This window comes from Macrotis lagotis, chromosome 5 (genome assembly GCF_037893015.1).
Source record: "Macrotis lagotis isolate mMagLag1 chromosome 5, bilby.v1.9.chrom.fasta, whole genome shotgun sequence".
NCBI classification, from domain to species: Eukaryota; Metazoa; Chordata; class Mammalia; order Peramelemorphia; family Peramelidae; genus Macrotis; species Macrotis lagotis.
Window position 1 is genome coordinate 78588602 of NC_133662.1, and position 14471 is coordinate 78603072.

At 34.4% G+C, this 14471-nt stretch overlaps 1 long non-coding RNA gene across 2 annotated transcripts in view; it reads left to right on the forward strand.

The window, feature by feature from the left end:
* Positions 1-3747, forward strand: part of LOC141487661 (uncharacterized) — a 95275-nt gene extending 91528 nt beyond the window's left edge. For both annotated transcript variants that reach the window (XR_012468489.1, XR_012468490.1), the window contains one exon: positions 3360-3747. This is a non-coding gene — a long non-coding RNA (uncharacterized LOC141487661). The remainder of the gene's footprint in view (positions 1-3359) is intronic.
* Positions 3748-14471: the final 10724 nt, after the last annotated feature.

A 14471-nucleotide genomic window follows, 5' to 3' on the forward strand; every position in this document is an offset into this window, starting at 1 on the left:
CATTATTAAGTTTCTCATAACCAGTCCTTCTCATTCACCCCTTCTATGCTTCACCTGAGTCCTGTACTTGGAGATCAAACTTTCTGTTCAGCTCTGGTTGTTTCAACAGGAAAGTCTGAAAGTCCCCTGTTTCATTGAAAGTCCATTTTTTCCTGTGAAAGAGGATGTTCAGTTTTGCTGGGTAGTTGATTCTTGGTTGTAAACCAAGATCTTTTGTCTTCCAAAGTATCATATTCTAAGTCCTATGAGCCCTTAATGTAGACACTGCCAAATCCTGTGTAATGCTGACTATAGAGCCACAGTAGTTGAATTGTTTGTTTCTGGCAGGTTTTCAGTAGTTTCCTCTTTGACTTGGGAGTTTTGGAATTTGATTATTATATTCCTGGGAGTTTTTCTTTTGGGATCTCTTTCAAGAGGTTATTGACAAATTCTCTCAATTTCTATTTTTGCCCTCTGATTTTAGTATCTCAGGGTAATTTTGCTACATTTTTTGAAAAATGATGTCTATGTTCTTTTCCTGGTCATGACTTTCAGTAGCCCAATAATTTTTAAATTATCTTTTCTGAATCTGTTTTCAGGGTCAGTTGCTTTTCCAATGAACTATTTCACATTTTCTTCTAATTTTTGGTTCTTTGGCATTGTTTTATTGTTTCTTGATTTCTTGCAAAGTTATCATCTTCCTTTAGTTCCATTCTACATTTGAAGGAGTTATTTTTTCAGAGAGCTTTTTTTATGTCTTTTTTCAGCTGGCCAATTCTGCTTTTTAAGGCATTCTTCTCCTCATTTGGATTGTTTTTTTTTTCCATTTGGCCTGAACTGATTTTTAATATGTTATTTTCTTCAGTATTTTTTTTTATTTCTTTCACCAAGCTGCAGACTTGGTTTTCATGATTTATCTGCATTGCTCTCATTTCCCTTCCCAATTTTTCTTCTACCTCCCTTGTTTGCTTTCAAGATCTTTTTTTAGCTCTTCTATTGCCTCAGCCCATTTCTCATTTTTCTTGGAGGATTTGTATACAGAAGCTTGGAATTTGTCATCTTCTGAGTATATGTTTTGATCCTCCATGGGACCATGATCAGATTCTTCTTTTTCTGTTGTTTGCTCATTTACTCAGCCTATGACTGATTTACCACACTTCCAAGGCTTTGGGAGGTTTTTAGGGACACCCCACAGGGACTTTAATTTCTCCAAGATCTTATGAGAAACTCTGACTACTCTCTTGCCTGTGCTCTGGTCTGTGGATGACCACAGGCCCTCCCCTCTGCCCTGTAGCTGTGAGGAGGGTCCCTGCTCTGCTATAATAGTATGGGCCCCAGACTGTGACCTGTATCTGAGTGTAGGCAAACAGCAGAGTCCTGTCCCAGGGAAACCAGAGAGAGAGAGAGAGAGAGAGAGAGAGACCTACCTATGCAGTCTCTCCCCAACTTCTTACTGTCTGTGGGCTGTGCACTCTGGAAGTGCTGGATGGCTCCACTAATTTTTGCTGCAGGTTCTCACTATAGGGCTGCTCTGAGGCTGATGCTCCCTGCTTACTCTGGTACCACAGTGTTCTCTCCCTGCCCCTTCAAGCTGTCCCCAGTGATCCCTAGGACAAGAGGTTTGGAAACTTCACCCTCTGCCATGGATCCAGGTACCCCATTAGCTGTTCCTGGAAAGTTGGAGCTTGTTTTCCTCTGACCCAGCTGTGCTGCGGTGTGACTTCTCTGTGGCTCTTCATAACCCTGGTCGGGGTAAAACAGACTTTCCCTGTGGAACTTCTAAGTTATCTTGGACTGGGAAATTGTATCACTTAATTTTTCTGTGGGTTCTGCCCCTCTAAATTTTGGCTAGAGTCATAATTTGATGGCTTTTGGAGTTTTTTTGGGGAAACGAGTTTCCAGAAATTCCTGCCTTCATGCTCTCATCTTGGCTCCACCCTTGAATCAAATCTTTAGGGTTTTATTTTCTTTATTTAGATTTTTGTGTTTCTTTTTCCAGTTGGTTAATTTTACTTTTAAATTAGTTGTTTTCATTTTCCAATGGGTTAATTTTATATTTTGAATAGTTGCATTCCCTTTCCAGTTGTTTGATTTGACATTTAAATGAGTTACATTCCTTTTCCAGTTGATTGATTTTGCATTTTGATGATTTGCATTCTTTTTCTAATTGGTTATTTTTACTTTTAAAGGAGTTGATTTCTTTAATCAATTTTTCATATTTTTCTTACATGATTCTCATTTCTTTTTTCATTTTTCTTTCACCTCTCTTTTTTTTTTAGTTTTTAAAATCTTTTTTTAAGTTCTTCCATGAAGTTTTAGATTTGGGTCCAATTCATAAACTCCTCTGATACTTCTCATTTAAGTAATTTATCACTGCTTTTTTTTCTTCTGAGATACTATTTTTATCATCTCTATCTAAATAGTAGCTTTCTATGGGAAATGTTTTTTTTTTGGGGGGGGGGAGTATGCTCGTTTTCATAATTGAGCTCTCCATCTGGGGTATAGAGAGTATAGTCCTGAGTTTTTTGTGTATTGCTGACCAAGGTGTTGGTAACAGTACAAAAATATTCTTTTACCTTCATATCTCACACTTTGTTTATCCTTTCCTCAATTGTTTAAGAGATTATCTATACCATTCTCTTAGATTCTAATTCTTACTTTTTCATTCCAACTTTTACTCTATCTTCAGAATAAAGAATTTTGTTTTGCTTGTAGCTTCTCCTTCCTAGGCTTTATCCTTTCTCTTAATATTTCCAATCCATGCTTTATCTTCTTCTTTCTTTTTTTTTTTAGGTTTTTTGCAAGGCAATGGGGCTAAGTGGCTTGCCCAAGGCCACACAGCTAGAAAATTAATAAATGTCTGAGGCCAAACTTGAACTCAGGTACTCCTGACTCCAGGGCTGGTGCTCTATCCACTGTACCACCTAGCCACCCCTATTTTCTTCTTGAGTTTGATGAATTTCTCAACTGAAGTCTGTATGTGCATATATATGTTTGTTCAATGATCACTTTTTCCCTTCAGATTAGAATGATAATCATTCAATACTTAATTCTTCCAGACTTGTTTGGATACTCATCTTATCTTTGAACTCCAATTATAAGAAATATGAAGCCCTATTCCCTGTTACTTTCTGTTGTATGCTAATATATTTGTTTTATACTAGTGTATTAGTTTTTATGTTCCCTTATTCTTCCCCTCTTAAAAAACTTAGAACAACAATTATCTATTCCCATGACCTCTTTTTTATATGACTCTTTTAATATTCTCTGAAGACATTAAAATTCTGAAGGAACAATTATTTCTTTTTCCATTATTGGAATGTTAGCACTGCATCATCAGCTTTATAGTTGCTTTAGCTATTGTCTCATTGTTTCCTCAGGAGCCTAGGTGGGAGTAACATCTGATAACCATGACGTGCCCTTATTCTTTGGTCTGGAGTGCACACCAGATGATCTGGAGGCCAAGAGCTGTGTGGAAGCCCTCCACCTTCAGCAAGAGTCTTAGTACAGGACAATTCAAAGAGGAAAACTACTATCGTCATTCAAAATCCTTTCCTTTCTCTCCCCTGAGGACTTGTATTAAGGTAATTTCAGAATAAGGATAACTATCTTCCCCATTATCTTCACCTAGAGTAAAATAATTGTTAGTGGAGTAGAACAACAAGAGCAGGGTTTGATTCCTTCATCCTTAAATCAACCTCTGGAGATGAACATTTGAATCTTCTATTCTCATTTCCTCATTTTTTATTTTTTGCCTCATTTAGCAATTTTCTTATTGGTACTGTGATTGTATAGTTGTTATCTATACTTGGAAGAATTCAGGTTACATTTATGTGCGCTTTATACATTTTATCTTTGCAACAATTTACCAAATGGAAGACAAAGAATAATAAAAATGAAATGACTTCTGGTTATTTTCTCTCAATCTCTTCTTTTTATGTAGAAAACCAGAATATTAAAAAAATCCAAAATTTTAAAGTTGTTATTAGAAGTAAGCTGGAATTTAGATTTCAGAGATTCATTTTTTATATCTATGAAATGAAGAGGATTAAAAATATAATCAATAAAATCTCTTCCAGATTTCAAGTCATTTACCATTAAGAATAGGGGAAATGTTGACATATTAGAATTTATTTTTTAAAAGACATCAGACAACTAAAAACCAACTAATAAAATCATACTAGGTGTCAGATACTCTGATAAGTATTGAAAATACAAAAATTGGAATTCTAGTGAATGGGGCTGTGGTTCTTCTTACTTTCCTATGAGCCTGAGCAGTTGAAAAGTAGAATTCACTCAGATTTTTAAATAAATCTTTTAATTTATTAACAGAATTATAACTGAACTCTTCATTCATATGAATTGCTTTCATAATCATAGCCATACCTTTTTGAGCCCTAAAAGAGTAGTGGTAGGCAGTTACTGGATATAAATTAAATGAGTATAAACATTCCATAATCTTCTCAAAATTATTGTCTTTATATTGAGAAAAAAATTAGGAAAATTTAAAACCATGTTTTGTGATTTTCTTCTTACTTTGAATATTTTATCTAGTTTGGGGTGCCTAATTTTAGAAGTGGCATTGACAAGATATAAGGTATTCAGTAAAAGGGAACTAATGTGCCTATCTATCTGTCTGTCTGTTTAATCTGTATATCCACATAATATATATATATATATATATATATATATATATATATATACACACATACATACATACATATATAATTGGTGGAAGTAATAGAGGAGAATTGGGTGGTGAAAGAAAGGGAAAATAATAGGTATATTCAGATTTTTGAAGGTTTGTTATAGGGAAAAGGATCAGAGTTATGAATTGAATTTCAGAAATTAGAGCAAGTGGGGATTTCCTGTACACACTTAAAGAGTAATTGTGTGTGGGGAGGAAGGAGAGGTCTCAGTTTTCATTTTGGACAGATCTCTGCCCCATCTTGTCTATAAGAGAATTTTCAAGTTTTGAAGGGCAGGGAGGGTAATGGACTTCTTACTACTCCAAAGATAAATGGGCATAGATTCACCATGTTTTGGATCTTGAATAGCCCAGAAATGGGAGAAAAGGACTTATAAGAAACACAAAAATCTGAGATGACCTTTTGTTTCATGTTTCTTTAGGCTTGAGTTCAGATTTCTCTGGAGAGTATGGGAGAGTATGTCACAGATTTTGAGGTGGATATGTTGTGCCAATTATCCTTAGCAAATACTACTTTCTGAAAACTACTTGAAATTGTCTAAATAAATAGATTTCTTTTTTTAGTTTTTGCAAGGCAATGGGGTTAAGTGGCTTGCCCAAAGCTACACAGCTAGGTAATTATTAAGTGTCTGAGGCCAGATTTGAACTCAAGTACTCCTGACTCCAGGGCTGGTGCTCTATCCACTGCACCACCTAGCTGCCCCCTAAATTGATTTTCAACTGATAATCTTGAGGGACAAGAATATCAATGGGTGCTTGAACTGCTAGTATTAGAGAATCAGCTTTGCTTTCTTAGTTTCCCCTAGGAGTATGTAGCTAATCAAACTTTGAAAATCTGAAAGGGACTGGGAGTTGTAATAAGGATTCTGAGAGTTTATAATCACATATAGAAAGGGAAACTCTGGTCCAGAATCGTTAAATGAGTTTTCCAAGATCATGCCAACAGATCTTTGAATTCAGGTCCTCTCACTTGAAATCCAGTCATTTCATGTCACTATGAATGATGCTTTGTAGTTCATTCCCATGATTTTACATTTTAATAGGATGTTTCTTTGGTACCCAGAGTTATGAACAGAAGTAGAATGGGCATCTGCATAATTGCATGTCCCTTTAAGTGAACATGTCTCATTGCACAACAAATGATTCTAATTTTAAAGTCACCAGAGGCTAATAGAGCTTGTAGTTGGCTAATTAAGGGTTCAATTATTTTGCATGGAAATAGGATATTAAAAAAAGGCAATATGCCCTTGTAAAGTCTGGTCTTTAACACAACTTCTTGAGTGTAGAAAACATTGGGGAAAAAAGGATTCATGTGAGGGATAGTGACAAATATTCAGAAATGATGGTGATGGTGATGGAATAATTCTAATAACAGTAGCTCTACTTCAAAAGGTGAAAATGAATTCTTACATTAAAAGTTATAACAATATTTTGTTTGGATTTTGGACCATTAAGGAGGACCTAGTTGCTGAAGTTGAATTGATAAGAAAGTTGGATTGATGTGACCAATCTATCTTAGATTACATGACAGATGGCGAGGGAAAAAAACCTCATAGGCATTACTTCTTGATTTGGGGTGAATTAGGTTTCAAAGCATAAATAGAAAGAATGTGCAGTATCCCATGATTCAATATTTCTTTTTAAAAATAAGATGTTTTATATATATATATATATATATTTTTTTTAAATTATCATATTTTCTCTAAGGATTTTTTCCCCCTTCTGAGAGTCATACCATATAGTAGCATTTTTAAAACAAAAGACAAAAAGAAAAAAACCCATAATTGATCACTATATTGAAAATGGGAAAATATATGGAACATACAATACTTGTGAACCTTTTGCTTCTGCAAACTGGGTACATGTGTCTTCTCATATCTTTTCAAATCAACTTATTCTGCAAAATTTTGTAAAATTTACTTCTGATTTTTTATTATTCTTCCCATTTACATTATTATAATCACTGTATATTTTGTTTTCTTAACTTGGTTAACTTCATTCTGTAACAGTTCATGGAGATCATTCCATGCTTCTCTGTATTCATCATATTTGTTATTACTTCCTAGCACAGCATTTTTTCACTACATCCACTACATTGTTTAGCCACTCCCCAATTGATGGACATCTATTTTGTTTTTAATTCTTTGCCATCATAAAAAGTGCATATAAGAACTCTTTTCTATTAATGGCCTCCTTGGGGTTTAAGCCTAGTAATAAAATATCTAGGTTTACAGGTATAAACATGTAAATAACTTTATTTGCATAAATTTAAACTATTTTCCACATGGTTGTACTGATTCATAGTTTCATCAACAAAACACCTAGGTACCCATTTTATCACAACCTATCCAAAAATATTTTCATATTTTCTTGTCATATTTGCTAATTTGGGTGGTATGAAGTAAAATCTCAGGGTTGTTTTGATTTGTATTTTTCAATTATTAGTACAATGAAGATTACTTTCATGTAGTTATGAATAGTTCTGAGATTTGTTTGTTCAAATACAGTGACCACTTATTGAAATATGAATTTAGGCCTGATATTTATCTTTTAGTTATTTAAAAGGGGATTTTTCTTTATGCTATTTCTTTATATCATTGTCTCTTATTTTGTTAATATTATATAGAGATTCTATGATTTTTGAAAGTTTATTTTATAATCTGCAACTATGCTAAAGCTACTGTCTCAATTTTGAGACAATGTTTATGAATCATAAGTAAACCATAATAGCAGTAGCAAAGAAGTCTTATTTCCTCTTAACCTGTGTCTGTGTCTTGAACATCTTCCTTTTGCCTTACTGCTTTTGCTGTCATTTCCAGAATTATATTAAATATCAGTAGGGAGGGTGAGCATCTTTGTTTTACTCCTATATTAATTGGGACAGGGTCTATTCTTTACCTTTTACAAATTTGTTTTTTTGTTTTAGTTAAAAACTTTTTGTGATATTAAAAAAACTATCATTCTTGTCTATACTGTGTATATTTTGTATATTTTTAATTATAAATAAAATTGTACTTTGTCAAAACTTTCCTTTGAACTATTGAAATAATCATGTGCTTTTAGACATTTTTATTTTAGTTTTAAAATAATTAATTTCATTGGTTGTTTCTCTAATATTTGCATCCTTGGTATAAATTCAACTTGGTCATATTTCTGTGGCTTGACAGGGCTTTATTAAAATTTTTTAAAAGTCAATGTTTATTAATTATATTAATTGAGAAAGCTCCTATTGTGCTTCATTACTGCCTGTTTTCACTATTGATATAAGTATAACATAAAAAGAAATCTGTGGTACTTTTTTTCCTTAATTTTTTTAGAATAATTTGTATTGTATTTGTATTAATAGGACTTAAGAAGTTTGGTAGATTTCTCCTGTGAATCCAACACAACTAAAGATTTTTCTCTTTGCAATTTCCTTTGTGGCTAGATGGATCTATTTCCTTTTTTGACATTGGGTCTTCTAAAATTTATATTTCTTCTATTAGTTTAAGTATTTTATATTTTGATAGTATTACCTGATTATTTTTTTGTTAACAGACAGCTGGATATAGTAGGTACTGATTATATGTTTTATTTTTCCTACTTTTATTAAAATTTCATATTGATCATTTACTATTTTGTAAATTTGCTTTTTTCCCCCCCTCTTAAATCAATTAGTTTAAGGACTATCTTTTTTAGTCTCTTCAAGCAACTAGTTTTTAATTTTATTATAATTTCTATAGATTATTTTGGTTTCCATTCTTTTGTTCCTCCTCCAATTTTTAATATTTCTTCTTTTGCTCCAATTCTGTTTATTTATTTGCTTTTTTCTAATTAAAAAAATGTATATTCAGTTCATTAATCCTCCTAGCCCACTTATTTTGTTAATGTATGGTTGCACCAATATGATATTTCTACCTGAGAACTGCTTTACATGTGTTCCAGAAATTTTGGGATGTTGTTTTATCACTATAATTTTCTTTCATTATTTCTATTCATTATTTCTACGACTTGTTATTTGACCCACTTCTTATTAGGATTTTTGTTATTAAATCTTCCTTTTGAGTTTATGTCACTTGTGTTCCCTGAACTGATTAATATTTTTCTGCTTTATGGGTTTTAAAGGAAATTGATTAGCAATTTATATAGTTTTGTTTTTCCTTTTTGTTTATGTAACAGTGACTACCATGGTGCACACTGTCCAAAAACCAAAGATGTTACATTTCACCCTATCCTTAGGTCTAGTCTCTGCTACTGTCTCCAACTCTCACTGATGGCACTCTTCCAGTTTTAGGGAATCTCCTCACTCCAGTTGCATTTGACTACTTGACATTCTAATTAGTTTTTATAAAGTATTATTTATTTTAAATCTATAACAAGAGCAAATATACAAATCTTTCCTCTAACACCAGGGAGTATAATGTCCATCTCCCCTTCCCACCTCAGACTTTGGGGAGAGGAAGGCAGGTTCAAACCTAGCTCAGCTGCCAAATGGAACAGTCCCACCAAGTTCTCAGGTGGTCTGACTTCTTAGGGCTTCCCAATTCGTCTGGCTAACTGGAATCCTGCTTGCAGAACTTCAAAGGACAAATAAAGGAATCCAAAACAAAATGCAACTACCATTTCTTGGTTCATAGGTTAAAGGGGGGGGGGAAGAAAGGGATATGATCATGCTTTCACCATTGTAGATGTCAGATAATAGATCTATTAATCCTAAATGAAGAGGAATGTTCCAAGTAGGAGAGAAGAAAGAAACACACTTTATTTTTACACCCTCTTTTGGACCATTAAGGAGGACCTAGTTGCTGTAGTTGAATTGATAAGAAACTTGGATTGATGTGCCCAATCTATCTTAGATTACATGACAGATGGCGAGGAAAAAAACCCCATAGGCATTACTTCTTGATTTGGGGTGAATTAGGTTTCAAAGCATAAATAGAATGTACAGTATCCTATGATTGAATATTTCTTTTTTAAAAATAAGATGTTATCTATCTATCTATCTATCTATCTATCTATCTATCTATCTATCTATAGGTTTTTAAAAATTATCATATTTACACCCTCTCTCTTTTCTCCAACAAAGTGGAGTGAAATGCCTCAGAAGTAATCCTTTTCACAGTGCATATCGAATGACTACTTGTAAATGATTATCTGGTTGGATTAGATGGCTTTTGAGTTCTCTTCTAATTCCAAAATTCTATGATTTTGTAGAATGGGTAAAATGATTTTCCCAAAATAATGGTTTGATCATGACACATCCTTGCTCAAGAATCATTATTGGTCCACTATTGCCATAAAAAAATAAATTGATCAACCTGGCAAGTAAAGTCCTTCACAAACTGGCATTATTTTATATTTTCAGATCTTTCTCCCCATTATTATCAGTTTCATAGTTTTAATCATCTGAATTTTCCTATTTCCATAGTCGAAGTCCTCTTTCTTCCAAGTTTCCTTTACCTCCTCATGTTAGAATCTCTTGACTTTAAGGCCCAGTTCACATGTTAGCTCCCTTGGGAAGGCTTTCTCATTATTTTCTTTTGTTGTTAGTGCTCTCTTACATTGAATTAGTTTAATTTATTTAGTTGCAAGTTATTTCTTTTATTTCTTATTATTTTGTTTATTATGAGACTCATTGTGTAGAGTTTTGAATCTGGAATCAGGAAATCTTGAGTTTAAATTCAGCCTCAGGCATTCCTAGCTGTATGACTTTAGATAAGTCACTTAACTTCTGATTGCCCGTGGATCCATGAATCCACTGGAGAAGGAATTGGGAAACGATTACAGTATATTTGCCAAGAAAATCGCAGATGAGATCATGAAGGCTGGGTTTGACTAAAATGACTGAACAATAATAACAACTTATTTGTTTAATTGTATGTTTACTTATTCGCTAGATCATACCTCAATAATTATGAATTCCTTGAAGACAATGACCATTTAAAAAAAATTTGCCATCATATCCCCTGATCCTGATTCTGGTGATTTACAGAATGGAATTGATGTAAACTCCTTGTAGATAGAGAGTTCAATTTTTCTATTTTAGTTTTCTTTGCTCAGACACTAAGTGTACAGTGTCTTGGCATGATAAAAAAAAACTTAATAAATGTTTGACACTGTGATAAAGTAAGAAAGAATATTGGCCTAGGTGTCAGAAAGTCTGGTTTCAGGTTCTAACTCATACTTACTGGCTGTATTGACCCTGGGTAGGTCATTTAGTCTCTCAGTGCCCCAGGTAACCAAGGCTATAAATTGTACCTCAGGAGTTCATATACATTTAAAAAAGAGTTATATCTTAGAGGTAGTCTCACATCCAAAGCTTCTTCCAAAAAAGAGTATAAAGTTACTCAATATACAATATAAATCAAATTAAGGACAGGTAGTTTAATCCTACACACAAAAGAGGAATACTAAAATGAGACTAATAGGGTGCAATTAATGGAATGATGTAAACAATTCAGTAAAATAACCTATTTGATGGGGCAGCTAGGTGGCACAGTGGATAAAGCACTGACCCTGGAGTCAGGAGTACCTGGGTTCAAATCTGACCTCAGACACTTAATAATGTGTGGCCTTGGGCAAGCCACTTAACCCCATTGCCTTGCAAAAAAAAATAACCTATTTGTACTATTTTTTTTTTTTTTTGGCAAGGCAATGGGGTTAAGTGGTTTGCCCAAGGCCACACAGTTAGATAATTAGTAAGTGTCTGAGGTCAGATTTGAACTCAGGTACTCCTGACTCTAGGGCTGGTGATCTATCCACTGTGCCACCTAGTTGCCCCCCCCATTTGTACTATTAATCTATTATTTATTATCAATCTATTATTATTATCAATTAACCTCTAATTACTATTATAATCTACTGGAAGGCTAATACTGAAAACTCTTCAAAACATAAATCAGTTTGAAAAATTGCTAATTAGGCATTTTATATTGCCCCTTATTTCTGTGTTGTCTAAATAAAAAATGTCATATACTTCCTGTAAAAATAGCCGGGTATAAGGGGTGACTAGGTGGCTCAGTGGATAGAGCACCGGCCTTGGAGGCAGGAGTACCTGAGTTCAAATCAGACCTCAGACACTTAATAATTACCTAGATGTGTGGCCTTAGGCAAGCCATTTAACCCCATTTCCTTGCAAAAAAAAATAGCCAGGTATGAGCTAATTCTTTTTTCAGGAGTTGTCTGATATAAAAGATTCCCTTGACTCTAGTCAGTTTTTAATAGGCATCAAGATTTCCAAACCTCATAACTCATAATTATACTACCAAGCTTAGACATGGAATAATACCTCACCTGGGAAAGAAAATACAAAACAGAACAGGAAACTGGTGGTCCAAACACCAACTTATCTAGTGGAGTGAATGTGCAGGAGTAATGGAAAGAGGAAAGAGCATAGACCAGTCCCTCATTTCCCACTGAGGGAAAATCTGGGAAGAAAACACAAAGTAACAGAAGCCGAGATAGAAGCTTTTAACTGACCCTGACCTTACAGCCCTCCATAGGTAAGGACTTTCTACATCATAGCAAAACACCAATTCCTTTAGGCATGATATCATCATCACATTGTTACATAGAAAGTATTTAATAACTGTTTTTAGAGTGACTGACTAGATGCCTGGAACAGTTCTCAAGGCACTCATATACCAGGGAGGACAACTCCATGTGTGCTTTGTGGGATGGCTCTTGCTAAATTCTATTTTGTGCTTCTATCTCTTTGAATTGATGACACAGTGGATAGAGCACTAGCCCTGGAATGAGGAGAATCTGAGTTCAAATCCAGCCTCAGACACTTGACTCTTACTAGCTGTGTGTCCTTGGGCATGTTACCTAATCCTGACTGCCTTGCATCCAGGGTCATCTCTAGTACCTGATTCCTATCTGTCCACTGGACCCAGATGACTCTGGAGGAGAAAGTGAGGCTGGTGACTTAGCACAGTATCCCCTCACTCAAATACAATTCACATGCTTGACAAGGCATCCCCTCCCTTATGTCATCTTCTTTGAGAAGGGAGGACAAATAGCAACAATTTGCCCTCTATTAATTGCTATATTTGACAAGTAATCCATTTTCCTCTGATATATCATGAGGAGCTTATCAGCATTTTATCTTTTATTTTTAAAGTCATTTTCAAATCAGGGCACAGTTTTAGTTGCTGGGAAGGGAGGGAGAAGAAAGGGAGAATGAGGAAGTGGAGAGAGAAAGGGCAAAGGGAGAAGAGGGAGTAAGGGGCAAGGGGAAGGGGGGGAATGAGGAAGAGGGAGTGGAAAGAGGGAAATAAATGAAACAGAAAAAAGAAAGCAAATAGAAAAGAAAGGAAACAGATCTTGCTGTCAAGGAACCCAATATTACTATAATATTTACCTAATAAATAATGGTTGTTTATTTAATTCACTGAGGAGAGGAGCATAACAAACACAAAATAATATCCCTTGACTAAATTTTCCCTTGACATAGTTTACATACTTGATACAGTTTACATATTTAATAGCACAGAATGTTCTATCATTGCATAAATGCTACTGAGTGGTAAGATTCATACTTAATATTTAGAATAGTAGTCTTTTGGAGATTATCTTGTCTAACCAATTCAGTTTAAAAAAAAGAAACTACTGGTGTAGAGGAGTAGTTTAACTTTTCTAAAGCCATGCAGTAAATTAGAGAATCATGGAAAAGTATACAGTATGGACTTTAGAATCAGAAGACCTGAACTGAAGTTGCTAGTGATTTACTAGTTGTGTCATCATGGAGATGTCATAAACTATCTGAGCCTTAGTTTCTTCACTTGTCAAATAAAGGGTTGAATTAGTTTCCTTATAGCTTCAAATTCCATCCTCTTTTGGTTTGGAATGGTATACAATTCAAGTCTTTCCATGTCCAACCCAGTGGAGTGATTTTCTCATATACTACATCACCTTGAGCATTATCATTTTCCTGTTCTAGTCTTTGATGACACAGACGAAAGTGATATCACATTTCAATGTTGTTATAGCACGTATATATCTTTATATATAACTTGTGCAAAGGTTTATTTCTTTCATCCTGCACAGTTTTGAATGTCTAATCAGCATTGATTAGAATAATGTAAGAAAAAAGCCCAGAAAGGAGAAACAAAAGAGACTAACAATTTTGTGTGTAAATCAGATATCACTAAAAATAATGGCACAATAATAAATAATCTGAAAGGAGCTAAAAAAAATCAGAAAATGAAGCTTTCCTGTCCCCTTCAGCAAAGTTTGGCAATGTTTATATTATACTGCTTAGATGAGAAAGACATGTCTGTGCAGTAATGTTTAATTTGTGTTAATTCCAGGGTATGAGTTCCATATAGTTTATTTCTCTTGAGTGTTTTTATGACAATGGCTTGAACAGCACAAAAGATGGAGAAAACTGCATAATTTTCTTTTGAGAAATTTTGCATCAAACCTTCCATCACCAGGCTTAACATTCCATCATGTGTACAGTGCTAGAGATAAAACCTTGAATGCCAGCATTTGGGGTAGGTTTAGTTGACTAGGTTGGGATTGTTGGGAGAGAGGGTTTGCCTGGGGTGAGGAATGATTACTCCTGGATATGACTAAGGTGGAGAGAAGGCAGAGGTCATGAGATTGGGGAACTAGGACACCAGACCATTCAAAGGAACCCAGGGGAAAATAGTGAGTCAGATCCTAAACTTATTGGGGAGCAGGGAGAGTGACATCGTTTCATAAATTACAATAACAAAAATATATTACAGAATGAACCAAATGTTATGGCTGTTGAGTGAAAGGGGAAGAAGGAGACTTTGTAAATGATAGTGGGGAACAA